Source organism: Hippichthys cyanospilos, chromosome 8 (assembly GCF_059441005.1).
Source record: "Hippichthys cyanospilos isolate Australia breed blue-spotted pipefish chromosome 8, RoL_Hcya_1.0, whole genome shotgun sequence".
NCBI lineage: Eukaryota > Metazoa > Chordata > Actinopteri > Syngnathiformes > Syngnathidae > Hippichthys > Hippichthys cyanospilos.
This window is the reverse complement of record NC_142376.1, coordinates 14,279,067-14,299,344: the sequence shown is the minus strand read 5'-3', so window position 1 is coordinate 14,299,344 and position 20,278 is coordinate 14,279,067. Positions and strand designations below refer to the sequence as shown.

Sequence of the window (20,278 nt, the reverse complement as noted above, 5' to 3'; positions counted from 1 at the left end):
GCAGTACACGTGTAGAGGAGGTGGCAGCAGCGTGTGGGACCCATAACCACTCGATGTGGGTGGAGCAGTGCCCGAGGGGCCCGAGAACTCCCATGACTCCCTGCTCTCCTTGCTGTGTTTATCCTGCTCATTGGATTCAATTACAACACACACTCTTTCACCATTCTGTTTGATATGGCTCGCTGCCAGGAAAAATAGTCAAGAGGTTTCCAAGAAAGCGGACCGAGTGGTCATGGAGGCCACGATGATGACATGTCACGCTAACAGAGCAAGGCGCTCATATAGTCGCAAGTCAGCAGAAAGCGGACCCCGGCCGGTTTGCACGAGCTTCTCTCACATGTGCTTTCACAGAGGCGAGCCAACAGAAGTTGATTGGGGGAAAGTCGTCAGCGGCGGCGGCGGCGGCTTGAGATGAAACACCTGAATAAATGAGCAATGCGCAAGATGCTAATGTGACCGCAGCGGCTCGCTTCATTCTAAATTGGACTGAGCCTCAAATAACTCTGGCAGCGGCAGCGTCTCGGTTTCCCTTCCCTTCCTCTGAGAGAGGGTAAAGTTCACTTGAGCTCTTCTCAAATCCCACCAAATAATCTTTGGAGCCTCTTCAAAATAAGCATGAGCCGTTCCTCCTCCAGCACTGTAAAAATCCAACGCAGCTGTTTTTTGTAATCTTCCCCATGTAAAGACACGGCTGGCCTTCCAGCAAACACACAAAAAACCCAATGTGGCCAAGTTGAGGTAAAAAAAAACAAAAAGGCAGCAATTTTCAACTCGTGCAATTACATTTCTGTCCCCTGAGAGACTCATTTCAACACAGTGAGCAGAGTATACTCCAGTTCATGTGAAGGCAATGCAATAACTGTGCAATAATGTCTTTGGCAGCGTCTTAGTCTGCTCTGTTTCTGGGAGCCAGTGAGCTGCTGAGGGATTACAGGCTCTTCAAAGTGGCGAAGGTATGTGGGTTTGGACGTCTTATGCTTTTCCACTGCACTAAATGCTATTGCAGTTCAGTCTGAATTTTGGCACCAGCGAGCTGCTGGAAAACAACGTCTCCATGCCAGAAGCTGTTTATTATTATTGCAGGGAGCTTTAATCCAAAATGGCGATTCAGCTACTGTGGTGTGCATGTTGTTCTCATGTGGTTGCATAGTAACCAGGCAAAAACGTGGCAGACCGAATGGTAAACAAGTGAGTGTACGCTCTCTCTCTTTCTCACGCACACATACACACACAACATACACCATGATACTGAATTTGTAACAAAGGTCATTAACTGTACTGTACTCCAGCCCCAGCACATGCACACATTTTAGAATTGTTTTCAGTGTTTGTGGTTTTAATAACAGCGTCCAAAATCTCCAAAGTCAATTAATTCGTATTTGAGTCAAAGCAAAATGTCACCTTAAATGTTGTCAAATTCACTACTTTTTAAAACACATTAATAGTTAAAAGATATGAATAATAAAGCTGCATCCAAACGTTTTTTGTTTTGCTGGTTTTATTAAAGCAAGCTTAGAAAATCTCAGGAAGCTTCTATGTACTCGCCTGCATCCATACTTGCCAGCAGAACAAGATAGAATAGAATAGAATTCTAGATAAGAATTATTTTATTATCTTCTCAGATGCATATTAAATATACCAGATTGCTCATTTTCCCCCAAATCAATCAGACTGATGTAGTCTAATGCACCACTACTTTTAATCATGTTACAGTTATATACACTGCAATTCTATTCTATTCTATTCTATTCTATTCTATTCTATTCTATTCTATTCTATTCGAATGACTAACACACACACAGTTATTTATCTTTTCCTGTGGATCACAGTTTCCAGTGTAGTATATGTTGAGATTTTCTTGTATTTTTAGCTAAATTCTGTTTTCAGACTATTATTTTCTTTCCTTAAATGAGTACAAACGTGACCCAGTATCCTGGTAATAAATTATCATCAAAGCAAGGCAACAACTAGGTGAACGTGCATAGCAAAGTACAGAAAAGTCCCACGAATGGGTTAACAGTAGACTTATTGCTTTCATTTCCTCTTGTGTTCCATCTGAACAAACAAGGCGGGTGACCTGACAGAGCACAGAGGGGCGGTATGCGGTTGGGTAGAGGGGGGCGGGGGTAGGTTGCCGTGACTGGAATAAAATCCAAGTGATGGAGGGGGCGGGGGCATGAGGGACGAGGTTTGAGAGGACAAGCTCACCACGTGATGAAGCTTGCAGGCTTAAAAAAAATGCAGACAGAGACACCCTCCCCCCGCCCCCTCACTTCCCCACCCCCATGTTGACGTTGCAGCACAACAACAATTCTGAGAAATGGCCGCCGTCTGTATTCTAGCTACTATTTACACGACACTGATTCAGCGCACACAATGCTTTCATCATCAAGACCTTTGTTCTTCACTCCTCCCATTCATTCCCTGCTTGCTCTCCTTGTCCACGTGGATGCTAAAAAACAAAACAAAAACAAAAAACCTTATCGTGCATGAATGAAATGCCCTGGAACAGAAGTGTAGACCAAACAAAAAGAAAGGTGAGATAAACTGGGACTGTGTCGCAGGGCAAGAAAAGGCAGCGCTGCTTAGGGATGATGAAGAGGTGGGGGGTGCAGTCTGGACTAGAAGCACAAGAGACATGAGTCATGGCAAGCAATCTCCCAGGGGGCTCATTGGTGCAGTCTATAAATGGAAATAGCAGGAAAACAGCGGCTTCCCTCGCCCACCCACCACCGGGTTATGCCTTATTAGAGTTTGATATCTTATGACAGCCACTGCCTTGTTTAGCCTTCTCTTGAACTTAGCAATCTTTTTCCTTTTGCTTTTCTTGACCCGGCAGCCAGAAAAATGATCGTAAAGGAGTCGATATTAAGCTGCTTAGTGTCATAAAATTCATTTGAAACCAAACGAAAACCAGGTCATGTGTTCTAAGCTGTAAGTGATGTATCTCTTATCTCTGCTTTCGATGGCTGACTTCAACTACTTAGGTTGATCCATTGGTTCCCTGTTGGCTGCTCTCATTTCCACCCAGTGAACAGCTCAGTTCAGTATTTTTGCCTGGTGATAGCACTGTCAGCTATGTGCATTAAAAACTGGTGTGACATCATAGATGATTGAGAGGATGTAACTCACCAGTACATCAACAAAGATTTGTTCCTGTTTAGATTTGTAACACAGTTCTCAGAGGGACAACAATGGCTGTGTTTACATGCTGTCAATAACCCTTTTAAAGTCAGAATATCCCGTTTTTTATGTCATGTAAATGTGAATAAGCCCATATTTTGGATTTTAAAAAGTCACATAAGACTACCGAGTTACCATCTCGGATATGTGGTCGGGTAAACGCATTCGGTTTGAAAGGGACATTGGTTTGTGTTCTGCGCATGTTCCAACACGTACGTAAAATATGGGCAGCGATGCCATAAATTCGCCGAGGTGAAGGTCAAAACGTGGGTTTCTGAAGCATTTGTAAATATCTCCATTATCATGCTTTAGCGAAAGGGGTCTTGTTAATTGTGTTACCTTGATCGAAACCGCAATATACGAATGTCATGATGCACACAGTTTTTGCTCCTTACATTCTAGTGTCAATAAAACACAGTGTATTTATGCCAATCACCACAGTGATACGCAATAATAAGTACAGTACTAATCTTTTTCCTCCTCCCCAAAGTGTCTTTATGTGAAACATGTGGCTCTCCTGTGTTTGACTTCCGCCCTGTTCATTAACCCCACAAAGGAAAACTCAATGTATTCAGATTCAGCAAAAGGCAGCGTGACACGGTTGCTTTTTTTCCCCCTCTTGCTTTGGCAAATAAATGTCATTACAGCACATATGCTAAGTACTTTTGTATCGAGAAGACCCAGATTCCTTGCGTATGTTGCAAGCGCAGAATACCAATGTCCTGTTCAGAGATAACCTGAATGACCACTTATTCAGGTTAGAAAAGAGGTAACTCTTATTCGGGTTTTTAAATAACATGATATGACTTTGTATTAGTTATTGCAGGGGTTTACATGGAATTTAAAACACAATTATTGAGTGAGAGCCAGCTCATTAATGGAAAGGTTACATTTGAAAGGTTAAAGCATAGGTTCTCAACCTTTATTCAGTGATGTACCCCCTGTGAATGATCTCTTCAGCCAAGTAACCTTTAACCAGTGCAAAGCATTTTTTGGGTTTAAAAAAACCCCAAAACAAAACAAAACAAAATTAAAGCATGCCATCAGTGTCTCATTCAGTAAACTTTAGACCCTTTCAAACTTCATTTTTATTGGTCCACAAAAAAGGAAATCAACCTAAAGTCTCCTCTTTTGGATCATAGAAGAAATCTGTTATCAAAAAGAATTACAGTAACTTAATCATGACTCCATAATTTTCCACAAAAAAAATAAACAGAAAAACAATTTAAAGTGACCTGTCTGATTATAAATACATATTTGTCCACATAAAAATATGAAATATAAAGCGTCCTGTTTTGGGGTTACAGTAGAGATCTTTTGACGAAAATAAATCATTAACTGAATCATAAATATTTGTCCACAGAAAAATATTCAACTTCAAGTGCCATCTTTTAGGATCATCATAGAAACGTGTTCACAAAAATAAATTATCAACTTAATTATTAATAAATATTTGTCCCCCCAAAAATAATCAACATTAAATGTCAAACCTAATGTCAAAAATAAATAATTATGAAAAAATATTTGTCCACAGAAAATGTTAAACTTAAAGTTTCATCTTTTGGGATCATAGTAGAGATGTGTTCACAAAAATAAATCATTAACTTGATAGATAACGAGAGGTGGGATACGGCAAGTTGGGTGGAACCTTTCTAGTATGAGGGGGAAACTGTTTTTATTTTTTCAATAATGAAATTGAATAATATACTGAACATAAAATTTGTTTTATAAACGTATATTTTCCCGAAACATCTAATTAATGCAATGATTATTTTCAAAGGGTTTTATTTAAAATCTCAAATAGCCCCTGAAGTTCCTTCGAGTACCCCCAGGGGTACTAGTACCTCTATTTGAGAAACATCGGGTTACAACATCCATCATGATTCACATGACCCACGGTTGTCGTGTATGTACGCGGCCTCGAATATCAAGCCGCTCCACTTTGATCTGCCAGATTGACTTGCACAACGCTGAGAGAGGGATCTCTGCCCAGGTTTTTCCAAATAATATGCCGTACACGCTGCATTTTTTTCTTTCAAGACGTGTTTCATCACATCGAGCGAGCACGGAGGCTGGCACAGCACCACCCATTACACCTTCCACCCCCGAGTGTAACCTGCCCACCTGTTTACTTGGCGAGGGACACACCCTGCCCATCCAATACTGCCTGTTTGTCTGCACAGGAGAGCAGATGCAGGCAGGACTGCGGCATGCCGGGTCATCCGATTGGAGGGAGGGAGGGAGGGAGGGAGGGAGGGCGTCATCGGTGTTGCTGCGAGCCTTTTGTTTAACTGCCTTGTGGAAAAAAAAATCCCTGCCAGGTCATGTTTGCTCTCCTTTTTTTCACCTGTCGGCGCAGCGCTTTCTTTGATGCGCGGGCTTCATTGTAGCGCTCGTCCCTCGAGGCAATGAAGACTTTGACTTAAGGGAGTAAAAGAAAGAGGTAAAGTGACAGGGTTCGTTTTAAGTGTTTTGGGGAAAACACCCGTAGGGCCCTTTTTTTCGTGTCACGCACATTAGAGCTGTAAGGTTGGATTAAGATGAACAGGAGGGGGATGCAGGTGAGGGGCCGGGGATCCCCGCTGAGGGCCACCCCGGTGTTTGTTGTCGGGATGGTTGTTTTATTCGTAATACTGTGTGTTTATCTAGAGCTGATGCTAATGTTCCCCTGGTGAATGGTATTAGCCGACACAGCTGCTTCATCAGTGGCTGGTATAATGTTTTCATCATGAATAGAAACACCATGGACTCTCCCGCTCTGCCAAATGGAGCATTTATTCATGGAAGTCTTTTTAACCTCAGCCAAGGAGCAGTGGTTCTTTTTTCGGCAGTGGAACCGAGCTCTCGTCGGCTTGAGTGTTTCGTGGGACTAGAACTAAGCCGCATGAAGCTATACAGACTTGTTTAAACTATTGTGAATACAACAATTTAGATTGTTAGCTTATCTGTTTTATATATCCTTCATGAATGTCTTGTTCATTATTTTACAATACGTGTCACATTTTCCAATCATTAATGTGAACTGGAATATAAGCCACAGAATGAACATTTTTTCAAATGTCCTAATGTTGGGTTATCACATTGGAATTACATTTCATTACTGCACATTAGGGAAAACACACTAGTACTGCAAATAGTCAAACTTTATTCAATTGCAATTTGACCTCCATACAAAAGGCACGACTGATAATAAGGTGCGCTGTCGGTTTTGCATGAAAATAATGTTGTGATATGCTATGCTACGGTTATGTATTTGTGCCATTGTCATATAGCGAGGGTCCTGTATTTACAGTTGTGACTGATTTGTTGCTTGCTGTATCAGTTGCCATGCTGTTTCAATGGTCCTTTACTTTGCTTTATTATCTCATATTGTTTTATAGTATTCAAACAGTAGGTTCTCTGACACGTCAGATTGTCAAGCTCACTGTATCATGTCAAGCTGCCTTCTTAGACTCCGAGTCTAGTTTCCGAGTTTACTTTCCATGTCAGTTTTCCGAATGAAGAATTCCAGGTCTTCTAGTTTCCAATCTCCGCTGTGGTTACGTTGGATTCACGTGTATAAACATTTCTACTTTTCCACTTGTGTCTTGTCTTTTTCTCCAACTTCCTCTCCTCATGGGACAATGTGACAATTTTATTTATATATATATATATATATATATATATATATATATATATATATATATATATATATATATATATATATATATATATATATATATATATATATATAAATGAATGTATCTATAACACACCTGTCTGTAGGCTTGTTAATTTAAGTGGAAAGTCTTTTGTTCACTTGTCACTTTGTTCCACTTTTGCTCAATGGATTTTTTTGTAATGACAGCAGCTGATGACCTTTCACCGGAAAAAGTAAATCTTTCCCTTGTTTGCTTTATTTGGCAAGCAAAGTTGCTAAGAGGAAATCATCTATGTGATAGACAGTTAATGACTTTTCACATTCTGCCCCCGTAGGCACACTCGCCCGATGAACTCTGCTGTATGGTTGTTTTTTGTGTATGACACAGTTGACAGCTGCTAGTAACGAATAATACAGCAGCAGATTCTGCACAAGCTTCATGTCTGTGTCCTGCAGGGTGATGATATGTTGTTTCAGCGTCGCGTAAAAAGGCCGCGACGGCTCAAGCTTAAACATAGTCCTCCGTAAACTGATCCCACCGCTGTCTTGGCTAGATATCCCATCAGGCCTCGGGCCCACATGACAACGAGCGGCCTGTTTTGCTCCACAACTTAGCAACAATGTCCAAATGTAAGCTCCAAGACTTCAAGACATCTAAACATTTTACTGGGCCAGGTGATCGGAGAATTACACAAATATTTCAAGGCGAGATGTGCGTCCAGAACACTGCCTGCTTTAAATAAATAAAGTCAATGGCCAAATGTAAACCACCAATATTTCCACAAAGTGGTACATTGCAGCTTAGCTCACATTAGGACAATACTGTTTAGCTGGCTAAACCTCCATCTGACTTGGTAATGTGGCAGTGTAACGGTGTTAGCGGTTAGCGGTGTCAGGTATGCAAACCTTTTCAGCTCAAAACTGAAATGTTGGTGCCACTCTAGGACCTAAATTTACATCAATGTATTAATTTTCCATAACATTGACATATCACTCTGAACCATACATGTATTAATGAAAACAAACTTGAAACAAGAGGTTCTCTACCGAGAAAATGTGTGCCTGGTTGGCAAGAAGTCAAACAGTTTTCAGTGTTTCATTCAATCAACAATTGGCATTGAGTGGGTGGGGTGCTCAGTAGAAGTGTCTGTAGAAGCACAGACGAGTTTTATATTCTATTTAAATGCTAAAATGTGACAAAATAAAGTTTCAAGTTCATTTCAAGTGAGTATTTCAAGTGAGTATGGAAAAATACACAGGAGTGAAACATAACATTTTAAGTTTGCATGAATAGAGGGAAATCAGCCCAAAAGAAAATCCTAGAGTTCATTTTGTGCTTTGGTCATGAAACAAAGCTTTGTCTTCTCAGGGCCATGTGGACAATTACGTCTCGTATTTCAAAGCCAGCGAGTCAGTTCGGGCCTCAGCTGTTCCGAATCTACTTTAAAGTCTGATTCGTCTTGACTACTTTGCAAGGTCAAAGATTCCAGACAACGAATCTCCAGCCTGCAGCCAATCTACAACCGCAGATAGATGGCCTGCTTCTTTTTCACTATCACCGCAGGGATTTGAGTCATAGCGGAACACATCTGGCCCTCTCTGGCAAACGCAGGCACCAAGTCTGTTGTTTGTCCTTAAAGACGGCTCGCTCTTGTTGATATGTCCTCATACATATCAATTACTTGATGACTTTGGTAGTGTCATTCCCAAGGTGTTTGAAAATGAGGTTTCAATGTCAGTTGGGAGGAGTATTCCAGACAAAAATAACGCCGCTTTCACCCCCAGGCCATCTCACGCCACAAGCAGTGCGTGTAACTGAAACTCTCCCGTCTGAATAAGACGAAAAAATCCAGGCTTGCACAACCGATATCTTGCATCAGCACATGAACTTCTTTCCACATAAGTAAATCTGTCAGCAACTACAGTCGGTGTTTATTTGGAGGGCGGGGGGGAAGTGAAACCTCTCGGTACTTTTTTTGTTGCTCGAGCACATGGTAGATTGGATTCTTGAAAGCTCGGACAGCAAAGATGGCGTCACGCTCGCCGTGAGTCAGAGGCGGAGTGTGTGCCCCGAATGAACTTCCTGTTTGAGTCCACCACAGATATAGGGTTTCTCCAGCCCAGCCACCCACAGGAAATGAGTCACTCTTATTCACCAGTTGTCTGCAGGCTGCAGACACTTCAAGCCCCAGAGTGACAGGAAAGCCAAATGAGCTTGTGAAACTTTAATCTCCCATAACTCAATTATTTAATATCTGAGCCACTCTCTTCAAAGGAATACCTCTCCCCTTTCCCGACTGGAGCCTTTCAATCTCGTCTGCGGGAGAACTCACCAACTTGAAATCTCCGCCCTGAGGTTTGAACGACGCTGTGCGAAAATCACGCCATACTCTCTGAAATCCGAGCTGCACTTTGCCAATAAAGTGAAGTTCATTAAGTGGGACTTGCAGGTAGAACGGCAGGATGAAAACCATTGTGCTCATCCAAGCTAATTTTAGGTTGCAGCTGTACAACTAAATCATTTACAGCTGCATACTGTAATCTTTGAGCCTCAAACAGGCAAGAGGAGGGAAGCAATTATGGAGGATTGGAATGGAGTGCACGCTGAAAGACCTCATGCAATATAAGCTTATGTCATTTATTTTGAATGGATGGGTGTACATGTCTGTCACAAATAAGCATACAGTTGTATATCGGTTTGCGAGTCACTCACTCGTTTTTTTGTCGCAAATTTGAAGGACAAGTGCTGGTGATGATGGTGATGAAATCCAACACAGCATGGATGAATTTATGATACCAATATTTCTAAAGAGGAAGTGAAACATCGGGTTTACTGAAGCCGCATCTCCTACTGCGTGGCTGCCTCGCCTCCTTCACGACATCGTTCAGTGGTGGCCGGCCTTAAAATATCCTTCCATCCATCCATCCATATCTTGACCACTTATCCTCACGAGGGTCTCAGAGCGCTAGACACTACCCCAGCGGAGTGAATGAAGAAGCCAACACCGGGCTTTTTCTAATATAAAAACAGTGACAAGAGACTGCACTCACTAAGAGATGTTCCTCCTATTAAATCGGTCCCGTGGGAAACCAGTATCCATAACAACACTTCATAACTTATGTATTTTCTACAGTAAAATTAAACATTGCTGTTAACTTGGCCTCTCCTCCACAACCCTAGAACAAAAAAGAAACTAAAATATGCGGAGGTCGCGTGTATTTACTCTTGCATGGGTGGTACAAGTGCTTGCTTTCCTCATCTCGCAAGTCATGTTTATCTGCTAGGACAGGGCTGCTGCTGAGAGCGCAGTTTAAGAAAGGAATGCTTAGAAATGCATATATGAAAAAAAATCTTATGATAAGGGCCCTTTAAATTTCACATCACAGAATACTTGCTGTGTTTTTTTGGGAGTCTGCAACAAAAATGACAACATTTCTATTCTTGTCAATCGGGAAATATGATTGGAGTTTTTGGAAGTTACAAGCACGATCAGGGACAGAATTAAACACGCAGTTTACTACCTTAATACAAGTGGCATGCTTACTTACAGTATCTCGATATTTTAAGTGGAGGAGTGGATCAAATTATTAAATCATCAGCAAAAGTAAAGGGCAAAAATATATCAGAGGGATTGTGTGTTTTTTGACCTCTATTTTTGTCTCATACGACCACGTCACACATTTGCAGACCTGCATAGTTGCTGGCTCTGTGGAAATGTGGATCAGGGAAGTGGAAAGTTAATCCCCAAGACCCTCCCAGTCAGGGGTTAGGGGTGGGGGTACTTTGTCTCACAAATTTAATGCTGCAGATGTACAAATAATCTGAAATGTCATAGATGTGTAGTAGAGCAAGCACATTTTACTTCAACATCTAATCTAATTACATAATTTCTTTGTAGTTAGAAAAACGGGGGGAAAAAGACTGGACAGAAATGTAGCTACTGTAACCATTTAGCTTCCATAAACTGCACGGAAAATGGATTGAAGGACAGACGGATGATTTTAACACTTCGGAGCCTAAATGCATCCAAACAAGGCTTTACATGTTCTTTCAACATTCCTTTGTCAGCTAAAAGCATATTTGTGTCCAAATATTCAGGCTTGCGCAACAGAGCCCTACATGGCCCAAAAATCATTTTCAACATTACAAAAAGAACAAACATGGCTGCCAGCATCACATCATCTTTGGCCCCATCCACCTGAAACAGATGGTCTTCCAGGCAAATGATATTAAACGTAGCTAATGAGCCAGTGCATGTGTGAGCTCATGCTTTTACCACCTCCATTTCTTAATCTCTGGATATGTTGCATGTGCGGGGGAGGGAGGGAATGGGGGCACACACAGGATGAGGGTACACGTAAATTTGTGTGCAACGGTGGAGGTTATACTTTGCGCTCTTCAAAAGCGCAAATGCATTGACTCTATCAAGGGAACAATGGATATTCTGAGCGTAGCATTGTGACAAAGGTTCCCGCTGACACGCTTTCTTAAATTAGGCTGCTCATGCGCAGGGGGGAGTGAGTCCTGCTCCTATTCTTCTATACTCCAGGGTCATTGTGCAGACAGGAAAGGCCGCAGAGACATATGACTTATTTGACATGCTCTCCAAAAGTAGGTGAAGGGCTCTACAAGTGTTCAAACTTGTTAAGCAGCCTCAATTAAATGGGATACTATCTCTATTCTTTTAGAAATTAAAAAATCCATGAAAAAAAAAAAATCTAAACTGTGCTGAATGTCTGAGCCTGAAAATACATTTTTTTTGCCCTGGTTCATTATTTATTTTTACTTACTTATTGCTCTATTAGTGTTTTGTTTGTTTTTGTGCTTTTGCCTAACTTAGTTTTGCTCAATTTTGGAATGTCGTCTGCTGGTGGAAGTGAACAGAATAAGAATTTTATTGCGTGGTGTTACTATGCATATGACAATAAAACTCTTGACTCTTGAATTTTATTGGACACTGAACATTATAGAGCACACCTATCAACTATAAATTTAGAAAAATGGATATGCATGTATCAAAAAAGGGATGAAAATTTGTACAAATGTAAAGAAAACCATATTTTTCTGACTATAACGTGCACTGGACTATAAGTCACAGTTTCAATGCACATGACTTTTATTGAAATTTCCAGACGCAGTAGTACCTTTACTTACAAAATTAAATAATGTCATAACCTGAATTATTCATAAATAGCAAGGCTTTTTACATGTAAATAGCCTAATCCGTTCCAGCCACAAAAAACGCTTATAAGCTCTTTAAATTAATAATATTAATTGTAGCAGTTGACAATATGAATGCAGTTCATTTGTCTGCCTTCAGATGGCACTGGCGCGTTCAGAGCACTTTGTTTAGGTCGTTTTATTTGTACATTTCTATTTTATGTTTCCAGTGATCTAGGCATAATTTACAAGTTCACAGCAGCAATGATATTTATTTTTGGATAATTTTGAGCATGTAATTTTACTTGAGGTTTGTTTAAGGTTATACGAAGTACTTCCTGTGTTATGTTGTACAGCCCTCTCTCTAACCACTCAGACGCTACAAGAGAAAGTGTTTACCATTTCATTTACAGCAGCCCAAAGTGGTATGTATGTGTTTTTATAAAAATAAGTGCAATTTTAGCTGTAGCTAATGTCAATTTTATGTTTGTTAGTTCTATGGCGTGAACTGTTGGCGGACGTGTGGGTAAAGCATGTTAAGATGAAAAATGCAAGACAGTAAACAGTAAACTTCAGTGCAAATAACTTGTGTCTCTCAATTGTCTCATAAGATAATGTATAAGAATTACTAGCTCCAGCAGCAGAGGGGAGACATTGTGGGTTGTGATGTCATATTATGCATACATTAGTCTTGTTCGGGCTGCGCTGGTGTCTCGTGTCTCATGATACGCCGATAATTTTCACCTTTCATATCCTGAATTTTTCTTCATAAGCAGGGGCAATGTTTTTACAGAGGATTTTCGTAATTTGAATTTTTTATAACGAGACATTCGTAAGTAGAGGTTACCAGAGGGTGCCCTGTTCCTTTCATAAGGATTCATAAGGATATTAGAAATAAAAAATTTTTAAAAAATGACAGAAATTAATGGACTTCAATGCAAAGCAAACCCTCACGCTCTTGGCACAGTATTGTGCAATGGTGACATCAATCCTACCTAGAATAGCTGGTTATGTCCCAAAGATTTCCCATAGTGTGGCTTTCTTCAATTTATCGGCATACATTCAACTAAAAAAAATCTGGTATCTCTTGCATTATATTGGGAAAGTCATGTTCTCATTTTTCCGTCCAGGTAGACATTGAACATCGGCATGCGGAGGAGGGTGATGTGTAAAATTGTCGTAGCTTTTCTTTGCTTACTGTTTATCCATGTTTGTCACTTTTTATTTTTGCCGTGTTGTATGTGATGTAACAACTTTCCGATGCCAATTCAACATGCTGAAACTGCCAAAAACATCACCTGAGACCCCACCAACCGCTTAAGCGTCTTTTTTTTTTTTTTTTTTAAATCAGAAAGTGCATACGGAGAACTGGACTCTTCCAGACTCCTGATGTTGGATTGGTGTATCTATCTTATATCACTTTCTATGATCAAGATGACCCCCTGAATTGGCAGTCACCTATAGAGCTCTGCTGTTTTTTTTTTGATTTTGTCATTTACTTCGGCTTTGGTATTCATCAAAGGAGTAAAACCTGTGCCTGATGGTTGCGGCTTCTCTGCAGCATTTTGATGGAGCAATGTCAGCGCTGTTTGAATGTCACTGCTTGACGGCTATGCGGTGCTTGAATTTTTGTGCCTATAATGGGCGGCATTTTTCTCAGCCCTGATTTGTTCAGCAAAGATGTTTGGAAGGCTGGCATAGCCAAGGTTTGGAAGGGATGAGCTTTGATTCCGAGCACAGAGGAAAATGAGAGAGGATGCTTGGAATATAAAACAGATCTAAATGGGACTGGAAAACTGAACTATTTCTGTACATACAATGTGTATGCTACTCGCCACCCCACAGTTGCGTGTTTACTTTTAATCTTGTAGTAAGGTGTATGACATCATGTATGCTGTGATCTGTATGCTGTGGGAAAACCGTGTGGGTTTTCCCCTCCAGATACTTCGGTTTCCATCACATCCCAAAAATATGCAAAGTGGGCACACTAAAATGTCCTTAGATGTGTTTGTGTGTATGAATGGTTGTTTGTCTTTGTGTGCCCGGTGATTGGTTGGCAACCAATTCAGGGTGTACCCAGCCAAATGCCCAAAGTCAGCTGGGGTAGGCTCCAGGAACCTTGTGAAGATAAGCAGTCAAGATAATGGATGGATGTTCCTCAAAGCGCTTTGTTACAGCTGCAGCTGTTTGAAAGCACAAAATAAATAAAGATGTGTTGCATTGTATGGTAATAAATTTCCAGCTCAGGGACCAAAACAAATAAATACAAATTAATTCAAAATTTAACAGAGGTAATAAATCATTCTGAGCTTGAATTAATGTAAACTCATTAACCCAACTAGTGTACCTATGTGCAAATACATTCAAAGCTAACTGTCCATAAGGTACAATAAAGCAGAGTTGGTTCACCAGCAAGTTTCTTTGATCACTCACCATATACCTTTCAGCTATATGCATATTCAGCAGTTTTGCTTACTGCATTTTTGCTGGTCCATGTAAACAATGGCTGTCTTGTCAATTCGTATGTGTAAATCCAATTGTCTTGTTATTCTTTAAATAATAATATACAACTCTTGATGGTCAGCTTGCCAAGAACAGTCAACATTTGTCTTTGAAGGAAACCATCTCACTTCAATTTCATTTCTTCCATTCCAAATCCATAGGCCTTTAACCAAACTGGAGGCATTAGGAGCTGACCTGTACTTGATCCAGCCCTGATAATTTCAACAATGCATGTTTTCCTCTCACGAGGATGTTGCAAGAGCGCGGTGCAGAGCGGGTCGCAGATGGGAACAGAGAGGCCTTTGAAGGAGCCGAGGCCTCCTCGACCCCCCCCCCCCCGACCAAACTCCCACCACACGAGCCCGCTTCCAGGAAACCAGCTGTTGGACGGAGGAAAGGGGAGGAGGTGAAATTCTATATCAGGGCTCTGAATCACAGTTCCATGCTCTGTATTTTTCCAGTGGTGGTTTTGCTGGCCGCTTAGCTGAGCGTCTGGCAGGTCGCATGAGGAGGAATGTGTTATGGAGTGGGCCCCCGCACAGGGAGACAGGGACAGGGGGATGCTGGGTTATTACATGGCCCTGGGGGTGCTTATTTAAACCAAAGTCCTGTCTGGACTATTGCACTCAAACACTGTTATTGTATTGCAGCTGCATTAGACACAAAAGCACAGAGTTGGGTTTAGGGAGGAGGAAGAAGGGAGAATGGGTAGAGGCGGTCTGGATAATGTCATCCATCATTCACAGGAAATGGCCAAAACACAGAGGCAGCTTGAAACCATAATCACGCCTTGGATAACGAAGGACCCGCGCTTGTGTGCCGATAGGAAAATGTGCAGAAGCTAGTGTGTATTATGGCACATCAAGTATCTGGGATGCGAAGCTGGCACCAATTCAGGCATGACACAGCATCTGGTGTGGAAAGATTCATCAGCATTCCGAGAACAAAGAACAAACGCGAGCTAGCTTTTACAAGACGGGGAGCCGTACTTCACGCCAGAAGGCGAGCGCTTCATATACACGGAATCTGAGAAGAGGGTTCGTGCTCAGGAAAAACTGCGGTTCTGGGCTGCCAATCGGAATGGCGGAAATCCTGTTTCGATGGTGCACTCGTGTTTGTTTTGCTCAGACGGCTTCTCGCAAAGGAATGCGTGGCCTACATTCCCTCCCGAGCCCCCGCCACTTCCACTCAACCCTGCACCACAACAACAACAATGATGGGTGGAGGCTTTCAATTTTTGACTAATCTCCTGCAATGCAGAGGGGGGATGGAAAGGAACAATTAAGACACTTGCGTCTATTTTAAGTACACCCATGCTTTGGATGTCGTCTCTGGAAGGTAGGAAGGGGTTAAGTCTGCTGCAGAGAGAGGAGGGTGGTATGAGGAAACAGAAGGGGTATGGGTGGGGGAAACGAGGAAGTGTGTATGCAGTAGGGAGGAGGGGCATGTGTGTATGTTGGTGCAGCATTCCAGTGAAATTAAATGGAGGCTAAAGTGCTGACTCATTGCATTCAGAGCCCCATATTACCTGATCCGTCCGGCTTTATGCGGTGGGTTTCCACAAGAACGCGCCTGCAGGATGCAGGCAGCAGCACCGCTGGGTACAATAACAAAGCAGGCGGCCTGCCCTGCGTCTCACCTACATTACCGAAAAACATCAAACACACACACGTAGACTCATCCCCCATTTTCATTTTCGGCACAACAAGGCTGCTTTGCTGTTAATGAGTCACGAAAAGAAGCTTTTGTACATTCTGCGTTATCTTGTGTGTGATGGGATGAAGGCTTTATTTGCTACCCTAACAAAAGAGACAATACATCAAGTGCTGTGTACTTTCAAGTTACATAATATATTTTGAATTAAATTTTACATAACGGTGCTTCTTTGGCTCACAAACAGATAGACAAATTGAGGTAGGTCTTTATATCGCTGTGGCCTTTCTATCTACTCGACCTTCATTATCTATAGCGCTCTTGGCACACTTACTAGTTGAATCGAGACCACTAAGAGCCAAAGTAAACGAGAATACTATGTGTGTGCCTACTAAACAATGCACAAAATGTTCTTTCTGCACATAAGTACAGCATACATGCAAAATCACAGTTGGATTCATGATACATGCAAATCAGCCAATTTCCTTTACGCCGTTGTGCGTTATTGAAATCAAATCATCAAATCATTTCACATCACGGGCTCATGCTCATGAGCTAAAATACATACAAATCATGCCCCCATTTTTCGATAAAGGGAAATCTATTTCATGCATCTAAGCTCTTAACTTTTTTCATCTAAATCCTTTTTTCAAAAAGTTGGCATCGGAAAGCTTGAAAGTTACACCTATGATATTGATGCTATTTATTTTGAACTAAGTTGAATTGTAAAATAACACAAGATGCACAAGAAAAAAAAGAGGCAAGTGCAAACACTGCTTATTATTAACAAAAATATAAATACTACACTCCAAAGAGCAATTGATAATTCATAAAGTTCAAAAAATTAGTGTGAGAAGTGACAGGATATTTATGAATCATATGATGGTGGGAGTAGAGAAGCTCTAAAACAGGGGTGTCAAAGTCAAATGAACAGGGGGGAACACATGAAAAAATTAACTACAAGCCGAGGGCCAGGCTGATTGAATGTTTATTAAAAAAAGATGAAAAAGACCACGCATAGCCGAGTGAACCTTTTTGAACCCAAAATAACAAATATATTACCGTATGCTGGTAATGGATTGGATGAATAAAGCGATATTTTGTTATGACACTGTCAGGTAACTTTGACATTTTCGACAGGCACAAAAGTAACACTTCCTTTACATAAAAATTCCCATAACACGCATTTTGACACGAGTTGCTTTTTGTCTGGGCAGCCTGCATCACAAATTTTAAGCATAAACCTTTTGATAAAATCCCTCTCTGTGAAATGGCATGCTTGATTTTGCAATCTCTTCTGCCAATAGGAACCTGGTCTTGTGATTAGGCTTTTCTGAACAGAGCCTGCCAAGATTTAAGACCTCATTTTAATTCTTCCACCTTCTGTAGGCTTTGTTTCATTTTTATATTCTTGTCTTTGTCTGTGTGTTTCTTTTCATGATGCCAGTCCCAGATTACATTTCCAGCTACCTCCGTGAACATGTAATCCGACTCCCACGTTGTTTGAAATACTTCTCTCTCAGTGTTCACTCGGCATGGACCGATAACCGTAATGGCAATATATCGCGATTTTGAAAGTCACGGTTATTTAAAAACATCCAAGTCTGACAAATCCGGTATTTTTTTTTTTAAGATCATTACGGATTTATTTACTTATTTCTAGCAGTTTAGCTTGCTTCGAGACAAGAATATACTATTTGCTGCTATACACACTGTGGTTTTAAGAAATAAACACTTTTGTGTGTGTAAACAAGAAAACCAACTGTTAACAATGTAATATTTTTATTAATGAAATTCCACAATATTCGATATTTACTCCTCAACCTAATTAAATTGAAAATAAAAATCAAGCCTTGTGTTTGCGTTAATCAGATAAAGAACATTCACTTAATTTGCCCTCATGAATGAAACATTTTGCATCACTTCATTGCCAATCCTCCAATTATAAAATCATCATTGATGATAGTTTACATTCTGAAACCCCAGAAGCATTAGTAAGAATAGAAGTTCTTAGCTCTTCAAATCTTCAAATCTCCAAGTTCACTGTACACTAGTACACAGGCAATAAATGCATTCTATTTTCGCTAAAAATGAAAGCGCTTGAAACTTGAGTGGGATTTTTTTCTCACTTCAGTCTATGCTGTCTGCAGTAAGATCAAAGGCTTTACCTGTATTATCATCTTTTGTTGTGTGCGCCACCCCGTCATACTTTATCTCGGTAACTATCTCGTGTGAATGTGAGGACGCCTACATTTGTAGACTGCCTACAAAGCTTGAATTACAACCGAAGCCCTTGAAAAGCTTCTTGTGTTTTACCATATAATGGCATCTCTGAGGTACAGTAGTTGGTGTGCTACCATATGATTTATAGGCTCTGCAGTGTTATACTGTACATGTACATTTAGTGTAAAACTTCAACAGCTGTTGGATAGACTATGTAAATTTCCTGCACATGGCTGTTATCAAAGTTTCAATAGGATGTTTAGCTCATTTTGTAAGATTTTGATTTGGCGACCAGAGTTGCCTGGTCGACGGAGGCTTTTAGGACAAGTAGAAGGGGCTCAGAGTAGTGTAGTGATTAAGAAACACACGTGGTATCAATTCCTACTGAATGCGCTTTGTACAATCTCCCTGTGACTGGCTGGCGAGCAGTCCACCTTTCACCTTATGTCAGCGGGGATAAGCTCCTGCCCCTGCTGTGACCCTCTATAGGATAAGCTTCCCGAAACCTGTTGAGGTGCCTTTGAGCTTGGTACACTTCTTTTCGTAAGGGGATCCAAGTGTAGAGGTCTTTGAAACAACATGCAACATGTGAATGAATGGCCTGAACTCAAGAACTGATGATGTACAGCGTAAGGAAACACTGGCTGGGTTACAAGTGCAAATCAGATAAACCCATCAGATTTGACAGATATTCTGTTAGAATCATTTCTCCACAGGTTTTTTTTTTTTTTTTTTTTTTTATCAGTGGTGTAAGGCAATATTTCAATTCATATTGGACTGAACAAGAGCTTCAATGGAAAATCTGATACCTGTCTTAACTTTGGCCTGTTCAGAGAATGCTTTCAGGCACAGTGGTCAATCGGCTGATAATAGATAAACTTTAGAGAAAGGGCTTCTATCTATTATGTGCATAGTGTACGGTTGTGGGCAGCCTACAGCATTTACTGGCTGTGGGTAGCACTTATTGCTGCTGATCAAACCAAATGGACTCCGGCACTGTGTCAGGCTCCAGTTTGTCTCAAATGGTCCGGGCAATCAGCGCATACAGCCAATAAATGGATGCATTCTCTCCGAGCTGGCTCCACTTCTCCATCTCGCTCATTACTCTCATTACTCTGCAGCTTGTGGGTTATCTAATGCTCTCCCCGTGGCTTACGCTTTGGCTGGGGATTAGACTCATTTTTCCAAGGGCATTTTATAAACAACCCCGTGCTGCCTCCCGTTCCGGCAAGCTGAGCTGATGTAGCTGCACAATTTACGACCTCAGAGGCCCTGCGCCCTCGCCCCGTTGCAATACATTATTCAAATTCATTCCCGCTCGCACAGAGCGGAGGGACGGGATTTGAATATACAACAGGAGGAGCGCTGCTGCCGCTCACTTTCAACCGCAAAAGTCGACACGATTGCCTCAATCCAAAGGGTCAAGGTTGCTTGCGATGAAACGCGACAATTTATGACACGTTTAATGCTTTAGTCAAGTCATTAACTCACACGTTCAGGTCTTCACCAAAAAAAAAAAAAAAACACACACTGCTGAATTAAAACACTTTTCAATTCTGTCTGGATGAAGGGTATTTGAAAGCACTGATTGGACATTTGGCGAGCACTCTTAGTTTTCTCAGCATTCCACAGAAATTCACCATCAAGCACATGCTATGTGAGCTGCTTCCAAAATGTTGTTCAGACAGGATCATGGGAAAAGTCAACTCAAATCAAAATAAGAGAGAATTAACCTGAAGGCAATTTCAAGGAGCAGTCTTATTGGGGTTATTTTCGACATAAATCCATCCATCCATCCATTCGTCCATCCACCGTGCTGCTGGTCCTTTTTAAACATATAGTTTGTTTATTTTTAAGCCAACTGTTGTTAGAGTGTGAATGGTTTCCTTGATGAAAAGCATGAAAACACGGAAAAA

General features: G+C 41.1%; 1 long non-coding RNA gene across 2 annotated transcripts in view; it reads left to right on the top strand.

The window, feature by feature from the left end:
• The first annotated feature begins 847 nt into the window (after window positions 1-847).
• The window catches only part of LOC148420261 (uncharacterized), a 46,151-nt gene continuing 26,720 nt past the window's right edge, over window positions 848-20,278 (top strand). For both annotated transcript variants that reach the window (XR_015866469.1, XR_015866468.1), the window contains exons 1-2: window positions 848-953; window positions 1,084-1,188. This is a non-coding gene — a long non-coding RNA (uncharacterized LOC148420261). The remainder of the gene's footprint in view (window positions 954-1,083; window positions 1,189-20,278) is intronic.